Below are 16,369 nucleotides of genomic sequence, written 5' to 3'. Positions count from 1 at the left end.
GAAGTGGGAAAGCAGCAACTAACATTATATATGGAGTTTAGAGTTATACACTAAAGAATTACAGGATTACAAATATATGAAAAATATAAAAGCTAAAATCCTAAGGTGCTGCATATAGGTAAAACCTTATAAAATAAGGGCTTGTTGCCCTTGTAAAATCATGGCTCAGGCCTGCTACTTCAGCTAAGCAGAAAAAGACTGTGGGAAAGTTTAGAGGTAGAAAAACAAGTTATATAACCATCACATGTTTGCATCAATGTTGTATGATGGTTGGTTGAATTATATTCTTTGTACATAAATGGAATGTAACTGATAATCAGCTAACTGCTTAAAAAGGCCTGGTTTCTGTAATAAAGTATCTCTCCTTTGCAGCTGCCTAGGGACTCTGCATCACTTTGCTTTGTACACTAAGGCATCAGAGACCAAATATCACTGGGCCCTGCCCAGCATCCAGTCCCCAGGGCAGAGCCTGCACACCTCACCCCCTGAAAGACAGGATCAGTGCTGTGTTAAGCCATCAAGAAGTCGCCTGGTCCCCTGCACACCCAGAGAAGGATAATCGTGTAAGTCCCATTTGCTCCCCAGAGACATCCTGAGCTTCACTTGTCTCCAATCAGATTTTGGGAAAGCTGCTGGAGCAGAGACACCTTGGGCTTGGGGCTGTTATCTGGCGGCTGTGACAAGCAGAGAACTTTCCTCAGCTCCCAGAGGGCATTCTCCAGGGTGGTATTGCCATCTCCTATGAATCTGCCCCCATCCTTGCAGCTTCCAGAGCTCTCTGACTGCTGGTGGAGAACTGCAAGGGAAGGGTGAGAAGAGGAGAGGCTCCCTTCGGCATGATGCCCACCAAGATCCACCTGCATGTGGCTGGATTCTCACACCAATCGGGAGCTCAGAGTTTTCCTCTCATCCCTCCCCCCATCTCTCTCCTCATCCCCTTCCCTCATTCCAGCTCACCCCAAACTTTTCCCTAAGCCAAGGCACCTCATGAGGGGTCAGATGAGTCTTGGGGTCCCAGCCTAGAGCAGACTCCAGCCTGTCTCTTTTTGGGGGCTGGGCAAAGCACTCACGAGCTGGCACCACGAGCTCATCCCCTGCTCTGCACCGTGGCTTCCTGCTGGTGGCAGGATGTAGCCCCTCTGAGATGCCACTGTCCCTCAAGTGCCAACGCACCCAGGCAGCCCAGAGAGCCCCTGAGCCTCTGACCCCATGGATGGGGCCGCTCCTGATCCTGTGCTCTACCCCTGATCTGAGCAGCCCAGAGGTGTCTGGCAGACAATCTCATAGAGTGTGTGCAGGAAGCAGGGGTAGTAATTTGAAGCCCGAGGAAGGTTTCTGAGCCTTTATCGAAATGACCACCAGGAGGCTGACAATCACCTCGTGCAGAAACTGTGCATGTGAGACAAGGGTTTACATAACCATGTGATTCGAAAATAGGTTACAACATGCAAGTTAGGAAAGTATAATGTGCACACTAAAAAAAAAAAATGTATAAAAGCTAGTACTGTGTGAAGAATGGACGAGCGAGTTTGTGTCACTCACTCCTGGTGTCAAATAAACAAATACCTGCTCTACAGGCCCTATACCATGGAGTACTGTTTTCTTGTCTGGTTTTCAAGCATCACCGCTGCTGCCAGAGCCGGGCGGGACTGGGGACAAGGGAGTGGACACGGGGGAAACCAAAGGCCTTGGGCTGCAGGGATATTCACACTTGGACAGTGCCAGCACAGAGCTTCAGCCCACAATTAACCCTGAGGGAAACGCTGGGGAAAGGCTCCATTTCAGGCTTTCTTTACTCATCGCTGTGAAGGGACCAAAATAAAAGGGGAACAAGCAGGACCTGACCCCTTCTCCTTTGGGAGGATCCCCATGCCTTGGGCTATGGAGGGACCATGAGAGTGTGTGAGGGGCTGTGAGGGGCTATTAGGGTGTTTGAGGGGCTGTGAGGGGCTGTGAGGTGTTTTGAGGCTTTGTTTGTGTGAAAGTTCATGAGAGGCCATGAACTGTGAAGGGCTCTCAGGGGCTGTGAGGTGCTGTGACAGTCCATGAGAGTTTGTCAGGGGCTGTAAAGGGTCATGAGGGTCCACGTGCTGTAAGGGGCTGTGAGAGGCCTTGAGGGGTAAAAGGGTCTCTGAGAGGCTGTGGGAAGCCAAGCACCTCATGGAACCAAGGGTCCATTGGACCAAGGAAATCATTCTTGACGGTACAGAATGGCATGGGACCAAGGGGCCATTGCCTCACACCAAGGCCTTGTGGAACCAAAGAGATGATGGTGATGCTATGGAACGTCATGGAACAAAAGGTCCATTATGAAACTGTGGAATCAAGCAGATTGTTATTGACAGTATGAAATCTCATGGAACCAAAAGTTCATTGAATCATTGAGGGGCCTTATGAAATCATGGAGACCATTATGGGGGTTTAGAGGAGAAGGAGAGGCTTTTTTTTTTTTTTTATAGAAAGCCTTCTCCAGCGTGAGGGACAACAAGGCACAAAGCAGCAGTGGTGGATCTGATGGGATTTGGGCTTGGATCCAATTGGATTTGGAACAAAAAGCGCAGATTCTGGGAGTAAATTGGAAAGATCCCAATAGATTCTGAGAAAAGGAAGTTCGTCCCAGTCATCCCTGAACCATCCCAAACCAGACGCATTTATTAATGATTCTGGAGATTCCCAGAGATTCCCAGCTACTCCAGAGACATCTTCAGCACCAGTCAGAAGTTCTTGTTGCATGTCCTCATTGGCTTCACAGGGCTGGGCAGGGGCTCCTTGGAGTCAGGATCCTCAGGAATGCTGGAGCCAGAGCTAGATTCTGACAGCACTGCAATCACTGGTGTCTGGAAGATCCAGGGATCCCGAAGACAGATCTGCTTGGATTTCTCCTTCCTCTTCACTTCTTTCCTGTCTCCTTCTGCTCCTCCTCCCCTGGAGCGTGGAGTTTTGTCCCTTTGCATCTGGCACCAGCTCCTGGAGCGGTCCCGGTGCTGTCCAGCCTTTGGAGTTTCAGCATGATCCCTGGAAGGATCCAGTGGGAAAGGTCATCCTGAGGTGGGGGACACCAGGTTGCCCCCAAGCCTTCAGCCTCACTTGTTTGGGGACTTTTCCAAATTCTTCTTCCTCCCCTCGGTTTCTGACTTTTCCAACTTCTCAGACTTTTCCGACTTTTCAAACTTTTCCAATTTTTCCAACTTTTCTGACTTTTCCGTCTTTTCTGACTTTCCTGACTTTCCTGACATTTCTGACTTTTCTGACTTTCCCAACTTTCCTGGCTTTTCTGACTTTCCCAAATTTTCTGACTTTCCCGGCATTTCTGACTTGCCCAACTTTTCTGACTTTTCCATCTTTTCCGACTTTTCAGACTTTCCCAACATTTCTGACTTTCCCAACTTTCCCAACTTTTCTGATTTCTCTGACTTTTCTGAAATTTCCGACTTTCCTGACATTTCTGACTTTCCCGACATTTCTGACTTTTCTGACCTTTCTGACTTTTCAGACTTTCCCAACTTTTCAAACTTTTCCGACTTTTCCAACTTTTCCGAGTTTTCTGACTTTCCCAACATTTCTGACTGTCCCAACATTTCTGACTTTCCTGACAATTCTGACTTTCCTGGCATTTCTGACTTTCCTGGCTTTTCTGACTTTCCTGACTTTCCTGACATTTCTGTCTTTTCTGACTTTACTGACTTGCCCAATTTTTCTGACTTTTCCACCTTTTTTGACTTTTCCAGCTTTTCCGACTTTTCAGACTTTCCCAACATTTCTGACTTTTCCGACTTTTCTGACTTTCCCAACTTTCCTGATTTCTCTGACTTTTCTGACATTTCTGAATTTCCCACCTTTTCTGAGTTTCCCAACATTTCTGACTTTTCCGACCTTTCCAACTTTTCAGACTTTCCCAACTTTTCCAACTTTCCCGAGTTTTCTGACTTTCCCAACATTTCTGACTTTTCTGGCATTTCTGACTTTTCTGACTTTCCTGACTTTCCTGACATTTCTGTCTTTTCTGACTTTCCTGACTTGCCCAACTTTTCTGACTTTTCCACCTTTTCTGACTTTTCCAGCTTTTCAGACTTTCCCGACATTTCTGACTTTTCTGACTTTTCTGACTTTCCCAGCTTTCCTGATTTCTCTGACTTTTCTGCCATTTCTGACTTTCCCACCTTATCTGAGTTTCCCAACATTTTTGACTTTTCCGATCTTTCTGACTTTTCAGACCTTCCCAAATTTCCCAACTTTTCCAACTTTTCTGACTTTCCCAACTTTTCCAACTTTCCCGAGTTTTCTGACTTTCCCAACATTTCTGACTTTCCCGACATTTCTGACTTTCCCACCATTTCTGACTTTCCTGATTTTCCTGACATTTCTGACTTCCCTGATTTTTCTGACTTTTCCAGCTTTTCCTTCATCCCTTCAGATTTGGACTTTCCTGACTTCTCCTTTTTCCCCAGTTCAGTTTTCAACATTCCTGATTTCTCCTTCCTCCCCAATTCAGTTTCTGACTTCTTTTTCTCAAATTCTGTTTCTGATTTTCCCAGATTTTCCTTCCTCTCCAATTCAGTTTCTGACTTCTTTTTCCCCAGTTTGGTTTCTGACTTCCCTGATTCTTTTCCTTTCTTCCCCAGCTCTGTTTCTGGCTTCTTCTCCTTCCCCCTCCTCCTCTGGGTTTTCTGCTTTTCTGGAATCTCTTCCTCAGGTTTTTCCTTTCTTCCTAATAGTCCAGAAACTGTCTTTGGAACTGAGAAGGAGAGGTGAAGTCAGACGTCACATAATTTGTCCCATTTCTTCCTTTTCCCCCCACATTTCTTCCCTTTCTCCCCATATTTCTCTCTTCTTTCCCCATTCTTTTTCTTTCCCCCTTTTCTTTTCCATTTTTGTCAATTTCTTTCCTTTTTTCCTCATTTCTTTGCCTTTTCACTCTCCATTCCCCCTTTGCCCTTTCCCATTTTTCCCATTTTCCTTGTTTTTTTCCACCAATTTCTTTTCTGTCTCCCACTTTTTTTTTTGCTTTATTATCCCCAAAATTCCCATTTTCCTAATTTTTTGCTATTCTCCCCTTTTCCTTGATTTTTCCCTATTTGTTTCCTTCCCCCATTCCTTTACTTTGTAATCCCAATTAATTCCCATTTTCCCAATTTTTTCAGATCCCACCTTTTTATTTCTTTTTTTCCCATTCATTTTCATTTTTCCTCATTAAAAAAAAAAAAAAAAAAAAAAAAAAAAAAAATTACCTTCTCTGCCTCTCTCAGTTTTCCTGCCTTTCCCTTCTTTACTGATCTGTGGTCCCAGATCACCCCTGGGACGTGGGGTCTCCTTGGGGACGTTCTGAAGGCTCTTTAGCAGCCTTGCCCTTGAAAGTGGTGCCTGGACCATTTCCCTCTCGAATCTGGGTAGGAAACACCATGATCATCGCAGAACCACCCTGGAATCACCACAGTTTTCCCCAAATCTGCATAATTTCCCCCTCAATTCACCACTTATTCCTAAATTCACCTTTTTTTCCCCCCAAATCCACTATAGTTTTCCTTAAATCCACCACATTTCCACCAAATCCATACTATTTTTTTCCAAATCCACCATTTTGCCCCAAATCCATTTTTTTTTCCCAAATCCACTTTGGTTTCCGGCAAATCCACATTTTTCCCAAATCCCCCATTAACCTCAAATCCACCATAGTTTTTCCAGATCCATTATATTTTTCCCAAATCCATCTTATTTTTCTCCAAATCCAACACATTTTCCTTAATATACTATGTTTTCCCTCGAATCCACCATGTTTTTCCAAAATCCACCCTGTTTTTCCTCAAATCAATGTTTTTCCTTTTCCACCACATCTTCCTTAATCCACCTGTTCTTTTTCTACAATCCACCACATTTTCCTCAAAATCCACCTCATTTTCCCAAACCCACCATGACTTTCCCAAATTCATCTTTTTTTCCCCAAATCTCTTTCCCTCCCAAATCAACCCCATTCCCCCAATTCCACCATGGTTTTCTCCCAAATCCTCCTATCTTTCCTCCAAATCCACCATATCTTCCCCAAATCTCCCATCTCCCATTTTCCCAAAATCCACCAGTTTTCCCAAAATTCACCATCCCCCAGACCGTCCCAGGGCAGAATTCCTCAGGCCCTCTAAATCCAAGGAATCCTGGAGTGGGTTGGGTTGGATCCCATTCCAGTCCCATCCCAGAGCCCCGGATTGCCCCTGGACGCACTCAGGGAAGACGATGATGGAGCCACATGAGGTCAGAGCAGCCACAGGGACTCCCCGAGGCACCACTATGTCCAGGAGCTCCTGGATCTGTAGCAGAAGAGAACAGGGATGGGACTTTCTCCATGGGGATGAGGTACTCAACATTAGAAGACCCTAAAGATAGTGCGACCTTCCCATGGATGAAAAGTTCATTGTTGCAGGAGCACCAAAATGGTTGGGAGTTCCTATCATGGGTGAAGACAGCAGTGATGGAAGACTCCAAAGATGAGGAATCCAGCATTTCAAAAACCCAAAGAGGAGATGGCGCGACCTCCTTAACATGGATGAGGGAACTTTGGAGGAGCCCAAAGACAGTGGAATCTCCTCAATATGACCAAGGACTCAGGGACCCCAAAGACGGTGGAACTTCCTTAATGTGCATGAGGAACTCAGCAATAAAGGAGACCAAAGAGGACCTCAAAGATGTTGGGACCTCCTTCATGTGTATGAGGAAATGCTGGACAATCCCAAAAATGGTGGGATTTCCTCAACATGGCCAAGGAACTTAAGCGTCCCAAAGATGGCAGGACCGTCTCCCCATGGATGAGGTGATTTTAAAGGAACACCCCACTCCCCTGCTCCCATCCCCTCAACCTCCTCACCTTGAAGACCCCATTTTCCAAGTTCTCCTTCCCGGCCACTGCCTCCAGGAAGTCGTGGTAGAACCTCATCCGGACCTTGTGCCGCTCCACCAGCAGGACTCCAATGTCCCCCAGGACCAAGGCCACGTCCTCACCTGTCCCCAAGCACCGCGACAGGAGGGACATAGTGGCCTGGAGGGCGCCCTCCACCCTGCGCCGGGGCAGTCCCAGCACTGCTGCCACTGCAAACGTCCGGAGTGAGTCCAGGTTCCCTGGGAGGACATGGAAGATGGCGGGGATTTGGGCTATCCTTGCGGGGTTTGTGGTTTTCTGGTAGGGTTTTGGGGGTTTCATGAGGTTTTATGGGGTCTCCTTGTGGCTGTTGTTGTCCACTCTTATTTTTTTCTTAATGTCTTAGGATGTTTTGGGGTCTTCTCAGAGTGATTTGGGGTTTTGAGGGATTTTCTTTGTCTCCTTATGGTATCTGGGGTCTTCTTGTGGTTTTATGGGATTTTTCAAATTTTTTTTTTTTTTTTTGTGTCTACATGATTTTTGAGTTTTTTTGACATCTCTTTAGAGACTTTGGAGCCTTCTCATGTTTTTGGGAGGGTTTCTTGTAGGTTTTTCAGGTTTTCTTATATGTTATGGGGTCTTCCTATGGGATTTTTGGAACTTCTGTTCATTGTGTAGGGTCTTCTCATGGGTTTTGGGGTCTTCCCATGGTTTTATGGGGTGTCTCTGTATTTTTGGGGGTCTCCTCATTGATTTATGGGGTCCTCCTTGGTTTATGTGCTTTTTTGGGGTGTCTTCATAATTTTTGGGGTCCTCTTGTGTTTTTTTGGAGTCTCCTCAGGGGCATAAGGGTCACGTGATGGTATTTTGGGGTCTGCTTGAGATTTTTTTTTTTTTTTAGATTTTCTTGTGGGTTTTTTTGGAGTTCCTTGTGGTTTTTGGGGGGTTTTCTCTTTTTTTTTTTTTTTGGTCTTACTATGCATTTTTTAGGGGGGAGGTCATGATTTTGGGGGTCTCCTCATGGTTTTATGACATCTCCTTGTGAGTTCTGGGCTCTTATAGTGGTTTTTAGTGTCTTCACAAAATTTTTGGGGTATCCTAATGGGTTGTGGTTTTTGAGGACTTCTTGTGGGGTTTTCTGGGTCTCTTTTGGTTTTCTGGGGTCTTCTCATGGGGAGATTGGAAGTTCTCCCTATGTTTTTGGGGTTCTCCTTGTGAATTTGGTCATCTTCTTTTTTTTTTTTGTTTTTTTTGTGGTTTTTTTTGGGTTTTTTTTGTTTTTTTTTTTTTGTGTCCTCATGGGTTTTAGGGGTTCTTCTCATGGTTTTTTGGGGTCTTGTGGGTTTTGGGGGTCCTGTGCTTATTAGGTATCTTCTCATGGTTTTATGGGCTATCCTTGTCTTCTGTGGGGGTCTCCTCATTGTTTTATGGGACCTCCTTGTGGTTTTGGGATCTTCTTATGTTTTTTTCAGGTTTCATGGTTTTTTTTGGGTCTTGTCATATGCTTTTTTGAGGTCTTGTAATGTATTTTTGGGTCTCCTCAAATGTTTAGGGGTGTTCTTGTGATTTTTGTTTTTTCTCATGGGGCTTTTTAGAGTATCTTCATGGGTTTGGGGGCTTCTCATGGATTTTTTGGGATCTCCTCTTAGTTTTTTGAGGGAGTTCTCCTTGTGATTTTTGGGATCTCGTGTTTTTTTGAGGTCTCCTTGTGGTTTTTGGGATCTCCTCATGGACTTTTAGGGTCTCCTCAAATTGTTTTGGTTTCTTTTCGCACCTTTCAACTCCCCATTTTCTACCCCCTCCCTCAACCCTCTACCTCCATCCGTGCCCACCTCAGAATCCCCATAGTCCTACCAGGCCAGAATTCCCAGTCATCCATCAAATTGTGGTTCTGGACCAAATTCCTGGCCAGGCAAAAAATCGGCCTCCGTGTTGTCACCTCCATGTCTCCAAGCTGCACCCGCCAGGGAACCACATCCAGGGCGCCGAAGGTTGGGATCCACACCCCCTGCAACCAGAATTCTGGCAATTTTGGGATCTGCTTTCCCCCAGAAGTAGAATTTTGGGATTTTGAAGTGTGAGTTTGAGATTGTGGGGTCTGTGCCCCATGTAACTTGGAGTTTTCAGATTTTGGGATCTGCTCCCATCTGGAAGTGGACTTGCATGATTTTGAAGTGTAATTTCAGGATTTTGGGATCCCTGCCCCCTGAAAAAGAGATTTTGGAATCTGCACCCACTGCAAGAGGAGTTTCAGGCTTTCAGGATCTGAATGCCCTGAAAGAGGAATTTCGGATTTTGGAATGAAGCAGAGGTGATCTTGACCCTCAGGAGGGAGCATGGCAGGGGAATTGGAGTGACTTTCTTCCGCAGCAGGAGCTCTTCCAGGACGAAGTCAGCCACTGCATCCCAAATTTTCTTCCACTCTGGCAATTGAGGAAAACTCAGTCAGGGTGGGTCCCGACAGATTCTGGCATTCCTGGGGTCCAGGAGGTGCTGGTACCTTCAAGGGTGGTGGCTGAAGCAACCTCTGTCCTCCCCCAGAGCTCCACCCTGGTCCTCCTGGCAATGCGAGCTGGGGAGCTCATTCCGTACTCCCTCAGGATGTGGGATCAGGATGTAGAGTCTGGGATGTCCCACCACCAGACTAGCTCCCATTGCATCCCCCAAGGATGCTTGGTGACTCTGCTGGTGGCACTGTGACTTCACTGGAGCCTCTATGATGTTGTGGGGACAGGGGTGGGGGATACGGGGATGAGACAGGGAGGAGGGACGGAATATGGAATGGGGGACATGGAATGGGAGACATGGAGGGTGTGGGACCAGTGGGATGGGACATGGGATGGGGAATATGGGGGATGTGGGATGGGGCATGTGAAATGGGGTTGGGAGATGTGGAGAAGGGGGGATGGAGGACATGAGAGATGGGATATGGAATGAGGGCTACAGGATGGGGACATGGTATGGGGAACATGGGAGATATGGAGGAATGGCAAGAGCGGGGGATATGGGGGATGGGGGACATGAAATGGGTGACATGGAGTGGGGACTTGGAGGATGTTGGATGGGAGGCACCGAATGGGGGACAAGGGAGACATGGGGGACACAGTCTCCAGGTGTTCAAAGACATTACAATAAACAAACATAATGAGAAAGCAATTTTTATTATCTTGTCCTTACACCGGGTCAATGCCCAAATCTTGGGACAGGGATCACAGTTGCTTGGCTTCACTGCCATCCAGTTCTATACCAAAGCTGTGTTATTCCAGCAGAGATCAGCAGGGTCACCAGGGGCTTCCTCAACTGGCGGCTGAAATCTTTTCACACATCTCGCAGCTCACCTGAGGACAGGGATCTAGTGATGGTCTCTGGCCCTGACTCTTCCTCATGTTGTGAGGGCCCTGCCTCCTCTTCCTCCCTCACTAAGGGATTGGTGCAGATTTGGTTTTGGATTTCTTCTGTGTAGCAGCCACTGCTCCTAGCAGGGGCTATTCCCTGGTTCAGGAGTGCCCACGGTGCCTGTTGCTTTGCTTTCCTCCTGAGGGTGCTGTCCAGTGACCAGCAGTGTCCCACAAACAGTAGCCAGGTTGCATCATTTTGCACCTCTCTGAAGCTGTTGCAGCATTTTTAACAGGGTCCTGTAGCTGTTCAGGGGTGAACTTCCAAAACATTGGAGAAGAGGCATCCTCCAAACACCAATCCGTTTGCTCCCACATTCCATGCCACTCATGACTATCCAACCTCGGGGCAGATCTCTGAATGACTTTCCTAGAAATCTCTGACTCTGAGGAGAGCTGGCAGACTCGGCAACAAGAATAGGCTTTCCTTAACACCGAAAGGGAATTAAAACTTCTCAAAAGCTATAGGAACAGGCCTGAAAAAGATCCCTGAGAGGAGCACAGATGGGAATATGCACAGGGTGAGCTTCCCTACCCACATGAGCAGACCAAACAACTGGACCTAATAGAGCAAAAGCTCAGATCAAATTTATTCCTGACCTGCTCCGGGCAGATTTGTTGTGCCCCACAATGACACCAGAAAGGTGCTGTCCCACATCCACACAGCTCCTTTCCAACCACATCCTGCTCTAACTTCCCATCAGCAGATAGGAAGTTTGTCTCTCAGTGTTCACATGTTGACTGTGAAGCCACTTCTGCTCCAGGAGCCTGGTTGGCCCCATACTTGGGGACAAGATATTAATCACAAAAAAAGCTCATTCCAGCAGAGGTAAGACAGGAGCAGAGGAAAGGGGAGAGCCAGGCCCAGGGGACACTGGCTGGAATGGTGATGGTTGTGGGGGGTCACTGGCCTTGCAGCAGTCTGGCTGGCCCTGACAGGCATTCTGGCAGGAGGCAGTGTTAAGGCCATCCAGCACATGAGAGACCCCACACAACAGGAATTCCGTTCTGGGGAGCTGCAGGAGTGAGGCAAGAGGGAGAGGCCTCTCCTGGGCTCTGACTGGGAGCAGCTCTGTTACATAGCCCAACCAGCCCTGAGACACAGGGAAGCTGGCCAGGCTGTGATCTGTGATCTGTGGTGCCCAGTCCAGTATCAGACACTTGGACATCCCAGAGCACAGAGAGCTCCCTTGTCCCAGATAGTTCTTGGCACTGGAGGGTTTAGGAAAATGCCACAGGCTGTGGGGATCAGCCGCAGGAACTGCCAGGGATGGCACTTGCCCATCATCTCTCTGCAAACCACCTGATCCCCATCCTTTCCCTTCTTGGGGTCCTTTCTTAGACAGCCCATGGGAAATCTTGCAGATTCCCCAAATGCCCTTTGTGGGTTTCCATCATGAATCTGTCCTGACGCAGAACCTCCCTTGCTCAGCTGGCAAGGCCATGGTGGAGAGCTCTGCCATTGACCCCTTGGTGAGTCCTTGAAGAGGAGCTGTCAGAGCTTTCCTTGAATTAATTGTTAAATTTTTGTTGTTTAAATTGGAATGCCCCTAAAATACCATCTACTGCACCCTCCTTGCTGAGGTGTTTTGGTCTAGGGCAAATTTGGGAGGAAATTTTTGAATGGCATTTTTTTTTTTAACTGGTTTGGTAAAAATATTTTTTTAGAGAGAAGTGGAAAAATCTATATATTTAACAGACAAAGTATTTTTTAGGTTGGAAATGAGCAATACTAAACAGCAAAACTTTTGCTGTTTTGAGGAGATGGTAAAATTTCGAAGGGGTTTTTTTGTTGGTTGCAGCTTGGCTTGCTAAGTTTGTTTGTATTTTTTTGGCATTGGGAAAAGGCCAGGCTGGTGGGCTACAAGTGTGAGTTTCCGTGTTTTTTCTGGGATTTTTAGTTTAGAGAAGGTTGAATAATTTTAAGAAAAAGGGAAAAAACAGCTCAGGGGACTTTTTATTTTAGCTAGTGAGAAAATTAATTAAAAAGCAAAAGAGACTTTCTTTGTTGTTTATTGTAGACAACAGAGTTTGTCTGAAGAATATGGGGGAGTAAGTGCTGTTTTGATAACAAACTCTGCATTTTTTATTTTTTTTTTTAATTTTTGGAACTAGTTTTAAAGTTGTAGACCTTAATACCAACAGAAGAGAACAGAAGATTTGAGGATGCAAGCATTATAAAGTTACCTTAAGACATTTTACTTTTTATTTTTATATTGTTAGTTTATAATTATATTTATATATATTTTAATTTTATAATACATACATTATATATATATATACACACACAGATCTAGTTATATACAGATAATAACAGTGATATTTGGACAGTGGACATTTATAGTAATATCTATATATGATTTTTACTTAATATTTAGATTTTTTGAGGTACATATTGTGCTGTTTTATTATTTTATATTATTTATTACATGCAACCTGGTTTGCGAGCAAGACAATTTATGAATGGGTTTGTTTGTATTTGAGGCAAAAATGATTTTAAACTTTTTTTTTAATAAATTTTTGGGTTTGAGACCCTATGGTGCAGTTAATTTGTCAGGCTTTTTTGTATTTATATTTGGATTACAATTTTGCATACTAGAGGGGCTTTATTGTTTGATTTGCTTGATGGCAGTACAGTTTTATAGTTAAGGATAACTTGGGAAATACTGTTTATGGTTAAATTTATTTTTTGGTTTTGTGCTTATAATAGGTGATGTTTTTGTCTTGATGACTGGAAGCATTATGGGTTATTGGGCTAGGAATATTTTTTTTTTGGTGTTATTTATTTAATTTTGATATTTTTTATTGTGCAGCATGATTTATTTGTTTGTTGTTGTTTTGTTAGATTTTGTTATGTTTGTATTTTTGGGGACATGGGCATTTATATGATGAATTTTACAGGCAGGTTTTTTAACTGAGTGGCAATGTTTTTTATTTATTAGTAGTTTAGATTTTTTTTTATGTTGTCAGTGAGTCTTTAAATTTTTTCAGCTAATTTTACAGAGCATTGGCTATTATTTATGAATTGGTGTAAAGGTAGAGTTTTGGCTACTTTTTTCTTTTAGCAATGTTTAGGGCTAGCTGAACAGCTTTGAGTTGACTTTTTTTCGGTAGCTTGTGTAGCTTGTTGTGTGTGGCTTTATACAGTTTTTATTTTTGATTCATTTTTACAATGTGACAGGAGCTGTTGGTGAAAAGAGCATAACGTGTTTTATTTGTTGGCAGTTGGTTGTATGGTGAGGCTTTTTTAGCATGTGTTGTTTGGTTTTGGTTTGGTTTTTTTTGTATTAGCAAAGTTTTTACATTTGGGTTAATTTGCAATTATTATTAAAATTTTAGGGTGATTTAATTTTTTAATACAGGCAGGTTGTGTGATGAGGGTAATTTCTTTGTTTTATGTGGTGTTGGTGGCATGATGGGCAAAGGGAACTTTTGCTTTGAACATTTATTTTAGAAGTGGTAGTCAAAGTGCTAGGAGGAGTTGTGTTTTTGTGTTAATTATGAACACAATTATGAATTAGTTATGAATTATGTTATTACGTGTTAATAAGGAACACTTCTTTAAAAAGACTTTACAGATTTAAAGGGGAAGAAGGAAAGGCTGAAAAGCCTCATCCTTTGCTCTTTTTTAAAAAAATTGGGTGCAATTACTAATAAACCTCCAAAACATGCTACAGGAACAGGGATACAGGGTAGGACGAAGAAACTATAAACTATACATACTTGGAACAAACTTTAGTAGCTTTATAAACACTTTATAAATCACTATCACTGAGCTCAGCATAACAGTTATTTAAATATATGTGTTTTTACTGAAAAGCTAGGTGCTAGGACACTACTGGAGCTATCTTCGGATAAGAAAATAAGTTTAGGGACCAGAAAGGTATTAAAACTTTAAAAAAACTTAGAGACTCAAGACATATGAAGACTTCTACTTGAAGACTTCTACTTTGAGGGACATTATGAATTCAAACAACATGGTTATTGATGGCTTTATCCCATTACAGAGTAAGTACAACCAAAATGCAATTAGAACAGGTTTTTTCCAGTTTCTCGGGCCACGCGCTGGGCGTCAAAAAATATTTCTTTTGGTTTAGCAAAAATTTGGGAGGAAACTTCTGAATGGGATTCTTCCCCCAGCTGGTTCGGGGAAAAATATTTTTTCGGAGAGAAGTGGAAAAAAACTGTTTATTTAACAGACAAAACACTCCCCAGCACGGAAATTAACAATATTAAACAGCAAAATGTTTCACTGCTCTTAAGAGATGACAAATTCAGAAGAGTCCTTCCATAGATTGCAGCCTGGCTCACTCAGTCTGTTCTCAGTCCTCCAGAGCTGGGAAATGCCACAGCCCAGGCCAGTCCTGGTGATCCACAAGTGTGAGCTCTGGTGCTCCTCTGGGTTTTCAGTCCTGAGCAGGTTTGAACAATTTTAAGAAAAAGGAAAAAAATTAGTCCAGGGGACTCCTTTGCCTCAGCTAGCCAGAAAACTAAGTAAAAAGCAAAAGAAGCTCTCTTGTGCACTGCAAAGAGCAAGTGCCATTTCTGATAACAAACGGCATTTCCCCCCCCCCTTTCACTCTTGGAACCAGTTTTAAAGTTGCAGAACTCAATATTTAACACTAACAGAACAGAATAGGATTTGGCCTTGGCCCTTTGCATTCCTAAAACATCCAGGTTTGCTCAGCACCAGAGAAACCTTTCCCTTGTTTGTCCCTCCTGTCAACAGGCCACCAGGGTTCTGCTCTAACTGAACCTGGGGACACTTTCTCAGTTTTTTCACAGTGGGACCATTAGAACTTGAATAAACTTTTGAGATTGATTGTAACTTTGAATTATTGAGAGGTTTCTTCAACTCTGTTCACAGATTGATGTTCAGGGACTCAGCAACCAACCTGCAGGAGAAGTCCTTGTGCTGTGCCTGTGCTGAGCTGGCTGGGATCCTGGCACTGAGGCAGCTCCTGGCAAGTGCAGCAGTGCAGAGAGAGCTCTGCCCAGGAGCAGCTTCTGTGCACGACCCAGCAGGGCTGGAGCACTGCCTGCAGCCACCCTGGACACAGCACAGAGGCACAGAGAGCTTCAGTCTGTCAGGGCTGGGAAGATGCTGAGAAGTGACTGGGGCAGAATCATTCCCAGCCCTTGACACAGGAAGCCTCTGGCTGCAGGACAAGGCAGCTGCAGCTCCTGGAGTGATCTCCTAAAGCTGGAACATCCCAATACCTACAGACTCTGTGAGTACATTCTCTTACTATCTCGAGTGTGAAGCATGACAACACGCTCAGAGCTTCAGCTGAGTCCAGGGGTATTTCCAAGACAATAATTTCTTATAAAATGAAATTTCCTGAATCTTTGTTTACCATTTCCTACCCTTGGGGAATGGGGGAGGTCTCGGTTTGAGACAAGTTCAGGAGGAAACATTCTGAGAAATGATACACAAATTCTTCATTTTCTAAATTCTGGAGGCACTGAACTCCAACTTTGAGTGCTCTGCAGGAGTTTCCTAAGGTGCTTTCGGCCACTCCTCTGCACTAGGACAGCACCAGCATCCCCTTTGCTGGACCCATCAGGCTCAGTCAGACCTGTCCTTTCTCCCCCATCTGCAAACAGAAACTGCCCCAGCCAGTGCCCTGAACAGGCAGGATTCTGTAGGGCCAGGAGAGTGCACAAAGATTTGGGGGCTGTGAGCACTGGCAGGGAGACATCAGGCAGGGAAACACCTGCAGGATGAACATCTCCAGGAAGCAGAGAGAAGATCAGGCTATGAGAGGAAAACAAAACCCTGTGGCAGGGAGAGTCTAGAGATCTCCATAGGATCCCTGCAGTGCAGCCCCTCCTCTGAACAAGCCCCCTCCCTCCTGTCCCCCAGCCAAGCCTCTGCTCTCAGGGCTGAGGGTCCAAGGCATGAAGCCCCTTCTGTGCAGGCAGCAGAGGCAGCAGAACCATGGGGCAGCTCTGCAGCCCAGGCCCAGTTCCCTCTGCAGAGCACAGGGCTGGGAGCAGCTGCCTGGCACTGGCGGCTCGGGAGGGGGCACGGCTGGCTCAGGGGACTCTGTCCCCAGTGCCTGGCTGTGGGCAATGCTGTCAGGCAGCCAGGGAAGGAACCAACTCCTTTACTCCAATGCCATCACTG

The 16,369-nt window shown here is 45.0% G+C and overlaps 1 long non-coding RNA gene across 1 annotated transcript; it reads right to left on the bottom strand.

Moving 5' to 3' along the window:
• Positions 1-4,397: 4,397 nt before the first annotated feature.
• Positions 4,398-6,297, bottom strand: LOC306816840. The gene is made up of 3 exons (XR_013777790.1): positions 6,214-6,297; positions 5,229-5,383; positions 4,398-4,735 (listed from the first exon to the last, which is right to left on the bottom strand). It is a non-coding gene; the product is annotated as an uncharacterized lncRNA (long non-coding RNA).
• Between the last annotated feature and the right edge of the window lie 10,072 nt (positions 6,298-16,369).

Source organism: Erithacus rubecula (assembly GCF_903797595.1).
Source record: "Erithacus rubecula genome assembly, contig: scaffold_90_arrow_ctg1, whole genome shotgun sequence".
Classification (NCBI taxonomy): domain Eukaryota; kingdom Metazoa; phylum Chordata; class Aves; order Passeriformes; family Muscicapidae; genus Erithacus; species Erithacus rubecula.
This window is presented reverse-complemented; position numbering and strand designations above follow the sequence as displayed.